The sequence below is a fragment of the Trachymyrmex cornetzi genome, unplaced genomic scaffold (genome assembly GCF_001594075.2).
Source record: "Trachymyrmex cornetzi isolate Tcor2-1 unplaced genomic scaffold, Tcor1.1 scaffold26, whole genome shotgun sequence".
In the NCBI taxonomy this organism is placed as follows: Eukaryota; Metazoa; Arthropoda; class Insecta; order Hymenoptera; family Formicidae; genus Trachymyrmex; species Trachymyrmex cornetzi.
Window position 1 is genome coordinate 1,477,554 of NW_017297270.1, and position 14,881 is coordinate 1,492,434.

Below are 14,881 nucleotides of genomic sequence, written 5' to 3' on the forward strand. Positions count from 1 at the left end.
CGAATATGAATTTTCATTGTTACGCGAGATACACCTCTAACTTATTAACCTAGATTATAACTTGGTTTTTCTTATGGAACGGCAGTATTTGCGAAATAAAAGTGCATTTGAGCATGTATGGAACGAGCGTAACTGAAATTACGTGTAAAAACTTTATCGATATAATAGGAAGAGTTTGCGCAAGCAAAATTATATTGTTATCTCGCGAGTATAACCCCCGTTCGTCGTCGTATTAAATTTGGTACAGCAGCGTCAGGAAACTTATTGCCGGTCGTTCGCCATATATCTTGACTGACATCCGAGCGTAATAATTTACCTAGTACCTCCATAATGATCCGGATATTTTGCAAGACTACTCGATGAGAATCCCGCTCAGTCATTCTACGCTCGGCAAGCAACGGGATTGAAAGTGGCAAAGGCTCATTAAGAAGTTCCCCCCCTGGTGAACGGGAGAAACTTGCGAACTGAATCCTTCAACGCGAGACACCAAGGGGGTGCGCGGGCTCGGTATCGTGAATCTCTCTCCCCGTTTTCTCAATCCTCATTTAGTCGTACAATGAGACGGGACAGGCCAAGGGTACCGAGGGGAGACAAACGCGTAGGAACAAAGAAGGATGTCGAGCTCTCTTCCACGACCTTCGCAAAATGGGCCCTCCCGTAGAGAACGCGAAGCGGGTACTGTGCATCACCGAGGGTGCCGAAAGCATCCAGCACCCTCCTTTCCGTTGGCGAAGGGGCGCAAACGTTGCTTTTGACGTCGCGCAGCGTCGTGCATACGATCACGAGTCTGATTGGTTATTTATGACGCACAGTGGAAATTACAATCCACCCCTACGTTTACAGTGCTAGCGATAAATCTTTTTGCCATAAGCAGGCATGATCCTCTTACGTACTTGCTTCTGCTTCCTCTCCTTTTCGAGCAAGCCCGATTCAACGCTTTTCATACGCTAGGGAAATAGAGTTATAAGTGAAACCACAAAAAACTTTATTTTAATCGCAATTTATTTTCAGATCTTTTTTGAAATTTATCTAAGAGTGATTCATTAATAAGAGGAAACCTGTATTAATTAATCTTGTTACGTGCCTTGCAAATGATGAAAAAAAATACAAGAAAACAGGCGTTAGAAAGGTTTCGCAATCGTTTAAACAAAAATCCGCTAATTTTATCTATTTTCCTTTATTTTTTTATGCTTTACAATTGAGCACGTCAACGACGTTTTAACTTAATTTACGGAACCGCCTAATCTTGTCTACCCCTAAATTAATCTTAATCTGAAAAATAGAGGGGAAGAAGAGAAAGCGGCAAAGTGAAATATATTATTGTGTCAAAGAGTTAAGTGTACCTCCCTTTTCGAGGTGCGATTCCAAAAATATATGCCATTAGCGTCAACGTCGCGTCGCCTCCAGAGAATGAGAAACAATCTGTGTGTATCCACTTCTACCGTGTCTCTCTGGGCATCTCGGTGCTCTCAGAACAACGGTCCATCGACGAATGAGACATTGTCGTCTCGTTTCGTACGATGCGACGGTCGATGTACCTGTCTAGCATGCGAATAATGGGCAAGGCCTACTGTCTGTGGAAGCACGAGGGTTATTTTGAGAGAAGATCTGAAATCTGCCATGTTAAATATCGAGTTGCAACTCGTAAAACGAAAATAAGTATTCGATATCTTTAGGTATGCATAGTTTGTTCTTATATTTAACCCTTCGATTATCATGCTAATTTTCTTGAAGTAAGCTCTCATGGGGGATGAATGCCTGATCCTAAAAGCTTTGATATCAATTTGTACGCAAGTAAACATTGGAAATTAATTGATGTAGAAGATATCTACTATTATATATTTAATCTTTTGTGCTAAGAATATATTAATTTATTGTAAGCTTTTTTGTGATATAAAAAGTACGTATGATTTAAACGACCGGTTTTTTAAATCATACTTATCGATTTTCAAAAACGTATCTCTTTTAAAAATAGTAAAAAGTGAGAGAAAGTTTATGCATGTTAATATCAAATAACGAAGTATCCAACATATAATAATAATGCGATTAATGATACGATTTGAGAACTTGTTTAACGTGTTTGCTACGTTTTCAGCTTAATACCGCATTTTTAACTTATCACATATAGATTAAATATTACTTAATTTATCATTTCATAAGTATATACATAATTATGTAGTTCTAAAATGACAAATAATATGATAAATAAATAATAAATAAATAATTCTCGAAAATAATAAGTACATAAGCATTAGGTAACAATTTAACTGTCATTTAGAAAATCTTGTGATGACATAATTTAGAAAACATGATTATATAAATTATATACAAATATATATATAAATATTTTATATAAAAATGTCGATTTAATTTTTATAATAATTGTAATATATACATAAAATTAATGTAAAATGTTATACAATAACAATGTAGAATAGAATCTCATTGTTAGATTATTATTGATTATATAAATTGTAAATTAATTAATTAAGACATTTTTCTACCTATATTTTTTATTGCTCTTTTATTTCACACTTTTAGCATTGAATATTGTTTTTATTAGGTCTGTTTTTTATTGAAGAACTCTCTGAATTAGTGCACACGGCGGAATAAGTTAAAGTGAAATAACTATTATATTTGTTTTCAACTTATTGCACTAGTATGCACCAGTTCAGAGAGTCAATAATAAAACAAGTTAATGCTTGGTACGCATTAATTGCAAGATTCTTCTACGTATCTAAAAAAACTTTATTATACATATATCTACGTCAGAAATAATTAATTTCAATTTTTATTTAACCTTTCTTGAAACTTCTGCACTCTTGTCTTGTATATAATCTAAGAGTTTGTTACACTCTCAAACTTTGCTGCGTCATAAATATCATCAGGCTAGGTGTACGGTCGCAAATTGCAGGGTTTAGACAGGGAGACAATGCACGAAGGTTGCTTCTACCCGGTGTGATGATAAATAATTCATGCAATTAAATATTTATCTGGCTACCTGTGACCGGCTGTTTAGTAATCCAGATATAAATCCTTACGGATCTTATGCGAAACGCGCTGGCGCTGTATACAGCCATGTTTTCGTAGGATACATACAGCTACATAGAAACGCGGGTTTCGCTCTGCGAAAAAGGGAGGTTTGGCCGGATTAAATAGAGGGTCGTGAAAGCAGGGCTCCCCTACATCTATGGATCGCGACGCGGGTGGACAAAGCGGTATTATACGCATATTTCATCATGATAAAGACATTGCGCGCGAAGGGTGCGTATAGCCCGAATTTTTCGAAGTTATTAGGATTATCAAAACAGTAAAGCATGATTGATATTTAGTATACGCTCGAATCGAAATAAATCCATTTTATAAATAATTATTTTCTTTACATGTTTCAACCGATTACATTTTACAATAAATGGGTTATAATATTATATAATATAAATCTAATTTTTGGAATTCAATAAATAGTAAAAAATATAATGTATCTAATAACATGATCAAAGTCTACATTCTGATTTCCGTAAAATTTCAAAAATATTTAGTTAGTTTTAAAAGGATTAATCAGTCTATATATATATTATATATATATAAATATATATATATATATATATATATAAGGTATTTGTACAGAGTGATCATAAGTATGTTTTAAAATTTCGTGAGCGTGTTCCTGGATAAAAAAGAAGGACAAACGTTCCTAGAAATATTAAGTCGTTGTCGAAATAATGGACACAAACTGATTTGGAATAATGTTCCAAGTGTAATGTCGCGTTCAGACATGTGTAGAAAGTGATGGAGAACACTTTGAGCATTCAAGTATATATCCAAACAAAAAGTTATATTTAAAAAAATATTTGAATGTATAAGAATATAATGAAACCTTCAAATTATGATTTTGAAACTTATAAGAGAAATGAATCGAAAAGTACGATCTGAGTGTAGTAATCTAGCACTCATGTGATGTATAGGATAGAGTCCCAAGCAGAACAACAAGTCGCGATAACGTCAAAATAATATTGAAATTAATCGGAAATAATTGAAAAATGACTTTAAATGATCATTTTGGAGTTGTTTTGACATAATTTCGATATCGTAATGACTTGTTCTGCTTGAGGCAGAACAAGAAATATATATAATGTTTTACTTAATGTTTAATTTAATGTATGTAATGTTTTCTTAATGTACGTAATGTTTTATTTGGAATTAAGAATCTGTTTTATTGCATCGGTTAAGTCCGGCCGTCGCGACGCGTCGCTCCAGCATCCTCTTAATACATATATGTAATAATCTTTCTTAGGGCGATACGCAAGAACAAAACGGCGGAGCTTAATGTATCTTTATTTTCAAAGATTTTTCTCTGATCTTAAACGTTGCGCATTGCGAAAAACCAATGGCGATTAATCAAACTGGGATGAACGTCGTGACGTATAATCCGTCATCTACAAGGTTATTAATTATTTCTGCCAGTTTTACATACCTACCACCCGTCTGCTGGCTTTTATCCACGGTTTCCTCTTTGTCTTTTGTAATAGAGATTCTCTATTCTAAATAAATTATTACAATAAATGTTCCATTAAACACAATTTGGTAGTACTCGGAGACAAATTGAAGTATAAGTATCTTAAACAGTTCGTCGCACTTTGCATTGAGTATTGTTGTAAGATTTACCACTTGGCGTTATAATCAGATTACATGATGTTACCGTCAACATCATTATTTACGTTGGCCGGCAACCTCGCGTTTATTGGAAACACTTGGGAGAGTGATAAATTTCCGTGCAAATTGTTGTCAAGGCTCATAATTTTTTCGTATCCTTCTCGACACATTTTTTTTATTATTCATCTACGAGAGTATCATCAATTATGGCGTAAACAAATTCCGGGCCATCTTCCTCAAGTTTTTAAATAGAAAAAGATGATAAAAATAAAAATTACACAGTATTATATTGAAAACCGGTATAACAAATAAAAATATCATCAATATCGAAGATAGCGAATATCGGTGCTTTACTTTATTATCGCAAACCAATTTTTATTTTGCAAGGAAATGGAAGCGATCGGAAGCAGCGGGAGAGATTAAACGATGCGGGTGGGAGATTTGAGATAAAAAAAAGAAGGAAAGAAGGGATACTGCGAGAACCGCGCACGGCATCGAGCGAGGAGCGCAGCTCGCGCGTGAGCGACGTAATAACATTTTGGGAGATGGGATGAGGACGATTTCACGAGATGGAGATGATAGCGACGGCGAACGTAATGAGGATGCGACGAGGTAAGAGGCAATATAGACGGGTGTGCCAGGGGATGGAATCGCTTCCGGTGGTGCCGGCGCGACGCGGCAGGGTTGGATGACGGAGAGGAGGACTTACAAAGAGGAAACGAAGACGAAGATGCGTGGAGACGGAAGCAAAGAGGACGTTCGGCTTCTTCCGAGCGGATCGCGCACAATTGATCATTACGTTAAGGCCCTCTGAAAGCTCTGAGCGACTGACCGGTCGTCGAATACCCCTGAGAGAAGTGACTTTAACAAAGCTTCAAAGGAAGTGATACACGGCAGGTGCGCGCTCTCGAATAGAACGTGGTTCTATTTATTGCATACAATGTTTCGACTTTAACAATAATCCGGATCCGAGCTGAATGTGTGTAGTTTCGGAGTTCTCACTAATAATGCTTGCGCCATCGATAATCGAATAAATCGCTCAGTTGCTGCTCGAATCCCCGTGGAAGAGAACCGGGAAATAAACGGATATCTAAAGTTTCGAGTAAATTACTTTATAAATATTTTCGTGCGATAGTGCAACGCTTAAATTATGTTTGTGTGTATGTGAACGGAGTTGAATTTTTAATTGTCTCTTTTTCGTGACTGAGGAAGTTTATCTTATAACACGTTCTTTCTCGATTTCGTTTATTCGCTTCATAATTAGTTTAATCGTTAAGTTTACGCAGATAAAGTGTTAAGTGGAAAGAAAGTTTACAATATACTGAAAGATAAATAAAATTGGATGTTCCCCTTTGTTCTGCATGTTTAGAGAAACAGGATTGTTCCGGCTCGACAGACAGATGTGCTATTGTGCTATTACGTTGTTGTAAGAAAGAGACTGCAGAGAAAATTGAAGATCTCGATATGCGATAAAGTCAACAATAGGAACTAATCAAGAAAGATAAAAAGAGGAAGTAGTAGTCAACAATGCTATGGAAATGAATCAATTTATTACATAAGAATACAGTATTATTAAATAAATTAATCAGATTAAGAACGCAAAATGTCACGTCGACTCAGCTAAATGTATAATTATTACTCTTAATTTAGTTTCGGAAAGCTTTAGAAAGAGTTTACAATTTCCGAGAAGTTCTATTGTACGTTATGCTATTTATCTTTTTCAGGAATCAAAATGGATCTTCGAATGTCTTGCGGATATTGCAAGTATCATGCGGAGTAAATTTCGTCTTCGCATGCGAAATGATGCGGGAATCTTGTTTCGTGAAATTGAAATTTTCCTCAACGAAAAAAATGTAAATTTTCATTCAAATGAATGCTGCGATTGACGATTGATTCTTACTAATACTATGTTCAATAGTGTGCAAGTATCTATATTTCTTTTTATAATTTCTCTGCCTTTCAACAAGAAATTCAATAGAATATATAATTTAACAGATGTTAAATTATAACGTATAAGTTTGATTTTATTTCATATAATCAACGTTTGAAATTAACGGTTCCAAACTTTTGGTCGACATTGTAGATATTTATAACATCCAAATTATTATAAATACAGATACAAGTAAAAAAGAATTATTTATTAATACATTATAGATATTGAATTTGAGAATTTTTTACTTTAGATAATTTAGACGAATATCATACATTTGACAATTACAAATATTGCAACTATGAATATAAGCACCTGATACAGGTACCTATATGAGCTTTGAATGTGCTCGTATCGAGGCTAGTGTCTCCACTCATGTTTCCACTTCAAAACACCCTTGACTATACTTGGGCATTTAGCCGGATACTCAATTATTGGAACTGCTCTATTTGTGCTCCAATTAATTGCAGTATAGATCAATCAACAACTTCCGGCTCCACATCATCATGGTATTTATCGCATACCCTGGCAACTATTTCAGAAAAAGAAATTATACGCGATTTTTATCTAGCACTAATTGCCGTGATTAGCGTGAATATTTCAAAAATTGTATCGCAGCTCTTCGATCATATTCACGACTCTTATGAGAAGTCGTGAAAGATTGATTAAAAAATTGATTAGTTATTTATATCTAGTTGTCATTTTACTTGAGAACGGGAGATTTCCTTTTTACGTATTGCTCTTCGTAGGTGATACGATTTTTCACGCGCTCTATCACCATTTCCCTTTATCGCCGGATACGGAAATAGTCGGGCGCCGACACCGGTTGTAAATTAAATAAGAGCACTTTCGCCGACGGTCGCGCTCGCGCTTCGCGCTTTCGAGATCGAAAATATTCGACATTTCCGTCAATCTCAATTTATCTGGCGGCTTCAGCTCCCGATTTGTACATACATCCATTTTCCTCACATCCACCGATGGCCGTCGCCCGCGTCGCCTTCGGGGAAAACACGGTCGGTTCGAGCGATCGTTTCACGGTGAAATTCACGAAGAAATTCGCGAGCGCAGCCTACCGCGTGATCGTCTTGAATGCGTCTCTCCCAAATCTGCTTCCCATTCCCCCTTCTTCTTCCTTCTACCCTCTCATAAAGGATATAAAAGATTTATTCCGCTAAGGGCAGTGCAGACGCCCAGGGTGGCAAGAACTTTTAATTAATCTCGTTTAATGTGGATGTTTGTTCTGACGATAATCCGGATTTCACAACTTTCTTTGAATCCTAATAACGTTTCTGAAGCCGACTCGCCTCGACAACGAGAGATACGAATATTTCAGTAGAACTTTTAGAAGGCATCACGCAGGAAAACGTATGAAGACCGTCTTTAAAAAAGAATCGCCTTGACCGAATATAGCATTTTTCGCTCATGCGAGTTTAAAAGCTCCATTTTTATAGTTATTAATATATTACAGACTATACACTCTATTAGAAATATTTGTCAATTTACAATACCTCTACAATAGAAACATGCATCATTTACAAATCATGTAACGTTTTACTGCAATTTCATAATATTTGTGAATTTACAGAAGAAATTTGCTAAAAATTTACAAAATGGATGCTCATTAGAGATTTGCACATATCTTGAGGGCCAACTGGGTCTAATAGCGTTTTTCATTGGCAAAACTAGTGCGCATTAAAGCTGTTGTACACTATTCTAATCTAAATATAAAAGTGAGATATCTCAATTGATAAAATGCTCAAAATTTATTTTATCAAATAGCACAATAAAATGTATCGAATATTTCATGATTTATATATTTTTATTAAATGTACATCTTTACGTCGATTTTTGTACAACGGCTTTAAAGTGCACTGAGTGCGCACTAGTTCTGCCAATGAAAAACGCTATAACACGCACAAGGTGTGTTTCGCCTGTAGCTGCCAATGGGTGCTCTCGATAATTCAAATTTGAGTTAGTTCTACTAGAACCGAAAAATATGATAGATAAAACCTTGTACTCTCATGATCCATGACAACACAACTCATACAAGATAATGGTATAACTATTCATTAATATTTCAGGAATATTATTTAATATATAATTTTAATAAAATATTACTAAAACGTTACATTAAACATTACGTTATTATTAAACATTTAATATTCTAAGAATATACCTGAAATACTAATATTTAATAACATTATACGCTTATAGGGTATAAACTTCGTGTTCTCGTGTTCGAGGGTTCTCTCATTCGAGTTACGTAGCCTTGGGTAGATGAGCGTAAACATGTGGAGAATAGGACAGACTCCAAAGTCTACCACGCATTGACGTGGGATCGAACCGCCAGGGTTAGTCTGGCAGGTAATTTTGTTAATGTAATGTGATTATTACCGGCTGCTTGATTAGTTCGGGTCAGGCAGGGCGCGAAATAAGGATAGTGACGACGTCTTAACATCCTGGCACTTAGTTCGTAGCGTCTCCTGTTTATTACATTGCGGTAGTACATCATGACCTTGCTGCGTTTCTTTCTTTCACGACATCTGCGGCGACTTATCGCATGCACCAATATATTATTTAGCCTCTTATTCCGTTAGGAATACAAGTGTAAGATTCTTGTGATTTCAATTTTACCGCACTTTGTTGTTTTTAAATAAGTTGTAAATAGAATAAATGTACAATAAGAATATTAAAAAAGTTTTTTAAGTTTTTCTGCTAAAAAAGCGAAGAAAGCAAAAGAATGAAAAATGAAAAAGTTTCATCGAGGTAAAATGATGTAGTACTTTAGGAGGAACAACAGCTAGAGATTTAAACGAAAGAAAGAGAGAAAAATATCTTCTAAGGAATACAAGAATTAAAAATTAGGAAACTTTTTATTCTTGTATATCTTAAAATTTTGTATATCTTTCTTTTACTTTACTGAAATAGTCCGAAGAAATGAAATGAAAAAACGCACGGTATTATAATAAAGAGAGAAGCTGTTATCTGTATACACATACACACACATATACAAAGTCCTTAAGTCAACTCATCGCAACGAGTGCCTCTCGTTCGCGTCAACCGGCGAGTGCGCCGCCCCTGCTTACCTTTTGTACACAGCTCGTAATTCGCTAACTTTATCTTTTAATAACTCAAAAAAATAAGCGTCAGATAAAATTTTCCTAGAGGAAAAATCGTCTCAGAATTCAGTCAAAAACCAAGTCTTTACAAGGACACGGAATTATTCTAAGTCACCCTGTATAAAATATGTAGAGAGATAAAAAATGAGATAATTTGATTATAAAAGATTGACAATATACCTATGTGATTTGTATTCAAATCTCTCAGATTTCAAATTTTCGAAGAGTTTGGATTTGAAGATTCAAATCCGAATTAAATTTTATCTAATTCAATTCAATTCGAATAATTTGCACATCTTTATATTTTAGTTTTTCAAAAAATACTGTACGCTATTTTTTTTCCATTTCAGACGAGTATGTAATTGATTCTGGAACTCCGGGGTAAAACGTTTTCTATATAATTCCATTCTTCGTACATAGTATTCGTACAATAGTATGTTCCTAGAGAATAGTTGTTGAATATGCTGTCGGTGTGTAGCCCGGCTGAAATGCCTGCAGATCAGATACGCGCCTATCTCCGTGGCATCTCCCGTGGAATATATTACAGATTCGTCGAAAGTATATATCGCAGGCGGCAGACGACGCCTAGTCGTGTAGGCATTCAACGCGCCTATATTAGACATCATCGTTCACAAAGGACCCGTATTGGTACTCGCTGCCGTTTGCCATGATCGGCGAAATCTTCTCAATGCCGCGTACATTATAAATCTCTCCTTTCCCGTGTGAAAGGACGGGAAACCCTTCGCATTATCAATCCAGGAAGACGGATCTCGACTCGTCACGTGATGCGAATATGTCTAAATCGACAGTAATTCAATTCCAGAGGCGATAGTATGCAAACAACCTCTGCGGCAATCACAATCGACGATGAGAATGAATATAAGGGGGTGGCAGGAGGGACAGGAGTATGCGCCGTGCTCAGTATCTCTGAAGCACCGAATCAGAAATCATGATCTTTGCAAAGCAAACGGACGAGTACTGCACGCCAATCTATCTCACGTCGGTGACCCAATTGCACGTTATTCCATTCCTCTCCTTGTGTAATTCAATCTACTCCCGAAAATCGCCGGCTCGCTAAAACAACGCTCGTGTTTGTCAATTCGGAATTAATTAATTGATGTTCGTTTTTTGCTTACGGCACTTAAAAAATATATTGTATTATGGGAGCAGATAGTGGTCTCAACTACCTGTATCATAGGAGTTGGTCCGACTTTTCCTAATGATCGAGCAGAAATGAATTTGAATCATGTTTGCGTTTTAATTAGCAATTATTTACTATGGAGAACGAATAAAATCTGAAAATATCGCAATAATTAAATTGGTGATATTATTGAGTGAAATGGATTTAGTACGCTGTTTATTTATAATATAAATTTAGTAATAATAAATAAATATCTATTATTTAAGACAAAGATATTATTTGTTTAATTTGATATATCATGAAATTTGGCATCATTGTTATAGAGGAAATATTGATGAATCGATGTAGAGTTTCTAAAGAAATATCCCCTTTCTCGGAAATCAACTTGATTGATACTGATAAAAATATGTTTGGATAATTAAAAAAGTAAAAATTCTTTTCATAAATCTGCAACTTGTTTCTATATATACGAAATTAGTCAAAAGCGAATTCTACAAATGCAAAAATAAAAAATTCTTATGATTTCATATAGATATCAGTGACCTTCTTTTACTGTTACACGCCCGGTGAGAACGCGCTCGCGCGGCGTCGATCAAATCAAGGAGGAAGGGAAAATGGAAGCCCTCATGAATATCCTTTGCGGTATCGAGCGACGGAATAATCAGAAGTTAGGAGTAGACGCGCACAAAAGCCATGTCATATCGCGAAATTATCTTGAAAATCACGACCAATGATAACTACAATAGAAACCACCTTTTGCGCGAGAGGTTGGTAGCTCGACCTTAGAGACCCTCAAGTTAGAGATGTACGAGCTGAGGCTGTGACGGGATTGGTTGATGGCGTCGATGCAAGAATATGGCGGCACCAATGGTACAACCATATTTATTCCTACATAATTTTATCCACAAGTCTATGCAAAGACTTATGGTACTATGCGATTCTAATCAAGAATCGGAAATCCACTGGTCAGACAAGAAGAAGAAGAAGAAGAAGTCTATATATGTACTTGTTCTTCCAGACAGCATATAATATTTATAAAATATTTACAAAATATTTATAAATATTTATAAGGCTTATTTTAATATTTCGCAAATATTTTTGTACTTAAATTGCATAGATCATAAATGTTTATTATAAAATATTTATTGTAAATGTTGTAGTAAATGTAATGGAAATACTTAATAAGACATAATAATTCAAATAAAAAATACTTAATAGAAATATTTATTTATATTTATCATAGATATTACATTAAATATTTAATCTATCTTTTAATAATATTTCGAATAAAGCTTTATATAAAATATATGTATAAAATATTTATATAAAATTTCAGAAAATAAATAATAAATATTTTGTGCTCTCTCTCTCTCTCTCTCTCTCTCTCTCTCTCTCTGGGCTATGGTGTTGTATTCTTTCCGGAGCCCGTATGGTCTGGTGTTAGCTGTCTCTGCTCAATGATATAGGCATATCCTCTGTATGAATAGTTGTTTCATTATTTTAGAAAAGACAGATAACAAGAGCTAATGGATCGGTTTGACTTTACGTCCTCCGCTGGTTTACCAGATTTCTGGATCATGATGACCTACTTTCCATTGTGGAGGGTACATAGCTCTCCCAAAGTATGGCGTTACATAAGCTAAGTAACACCTTCTACAGAAGGAAACTCTTTCAGCAATCTGCCTGTAATGAGATTATACCTTGGAGCCTTGTTATCATCGAAGGCATATTCGAGGAAGCACCTTCATAGAGCATCTTGCCATCCCTGAGCGATCGAAATTCTAAATTTCTCCTCGTCATTTGTAATTTTTAAACTCTTCCCATTTAAAAACTGTCGTAGTCTTAACATTTTTGTATTATTAGACTTTTTGTCTTAAAATGTTACGAAGAATTTGTCTATAAAATATTCATCGTACGTTTTGAGATACCTTGTATGTGTATAATCGCGTACACATCCATGATGTAAAAAGACAAGATGTACCATTCCCGAGGTATGCGCAGTAGGAGAGTGAATTGTGAAAATTTGATTGGCTATTCCAATATGCCAGTGCTATTATACGCAGGAAAGTGCAAAGAGACCAAAATTTTATGTTATTTAATAATAAATTTACGTATACATAACTAGTGTCTGCATTATTGGTACTATATATTTTCAAGTTTTACATTCTTTAGAACCTAAACAAATCTCTATTCATATTGATTAATTACTAGTTTTTAACTTTTTTATTTGACTTTTTATAACAATTGTTCTTTCGTATTCTATATATATGTTGCGTTTTGCAGCAGCACATCTTACTGATTTATTTTTGACAAAAATTGTATTTGTATTACTCCAGTAGATAGTATTCCTCGTAGAAAGTTGTGCACAGAATATTTCTCGTCCCCTTATCTGCTGTCACTTCTCCCTCGCCTCTCTTTTTATGTCTGTTTACGCACTGTGCATTCTCTTTGCGTAATATAGAGGCGCCCGAGTTCCATAATGTAAAAATACAGACAGACGTATGCATAGAAATCCTGATGTTACATCTCGCCGACATTCGACCATAATATTTTCCTTCTTCGTAAGATTGTAAGTACAAGATTGCTATGTAAGTACCTCCGGCGTTGCTGTGTCATTTTTTTCATGAATACAATTAAGAAAATAATACGTTTATATCAAATCTTGATTTATTCAACATACATCTTTGAACTAAAAATTATTCTTTAAAAAAATTAAACTAATACACGAAAAATATTTTTTTAATTTTTAAATTCTGCATTGCTCATAAAAATTTATTTACAATTGAAAAGATTTCTATTCGTTTCTTTTTAATATTAATTTAAAAGAGAATCGTACAATGAAAAGAATATAGTAATATACAATATATTTAATTTGAGTGTACATACTTATTACTTTTTTAAATCACAGAATTATAAAAAATTTATTTATAAGACAAATAAAAATTATTTTATTTTACTGCCATTCAAAATATTAAAAAGAATAATTTAAAACTTTTGTTTAACAATAAGATTCAAGTTATTATATAGATTTTCTTAGACAAAATAATTTTTATTTAAAAATTTTTTATGACCTTACTAAAAAAATAATTAATAAGTGTAACTTTTAGACCAAATACTACACATTTTTTAAAATTTATATCTTCGGTTGCAACACACACACACGCATTTGTAGTAAAGATTATTCTTAAATTACAATAAATAAATTAATACGTAAAAAAATATATACTTTGATTTTTAGAAAGTTTTGCTCGCAGAATAAGGTTTAAACAGAATTATATTTATCAAAGTGAGATGAGAATTCTGTTTCCTTTCAGACAATATATACGAGATGTGTATACATTTATTGATTTGATCTGTCTGGCGTTAATAGGTTCGGAGACGCGTGCGCTTTAGCCGACTTTTCAAACGTCTATCTTTTTTTATAATCGCCGTCGCGTCGCGTCAGAATGACGAATCTTGACGGCAAAGACAATGTCGAATTCGCGTCACGAAGGACGGGTTAGGGGTAGGCGAAGCGCAGGGAAGGATGAAGCGAACCCCCGTGACAAAGGACCGTAAAGCACAAACATAGTCTATGGCACGAAACTCTGACTCGCGACGCGGGACGGGGGTGAAAATGCCACTCCGGGAGAGTTTGCGAGATACCGGCGCGTACGAGAAGAGTGACAGTTGTAACGACGACGGATTACTCTTAGCCGAAACTCGCCATTTTCGCATCGATCACACCGAGCCGTTATTTAAACATTCTACTTTTAATTAGCTTTTAAACGGATGGTGATACTATTACGAGGTAGCAGCGACGCGTGAAAATATTATTCGGAATTGCGGAACGAAGAATAATTTAGCGTGTGTTTAATTTGTCCCAATGGAATTAGTAGGGTCGCACCCTATGGCAAACGGAAAAGACGGGATAGAGGCAATAATACAAGGCTGTATACTTGCAACCATTTCCATTGATGTTATTTACTACCGCAAATGCGAATCGGTATTCGAAGACTGGCGGTCGCGTATCGATTTCGATTAAAAATAATTTATCAA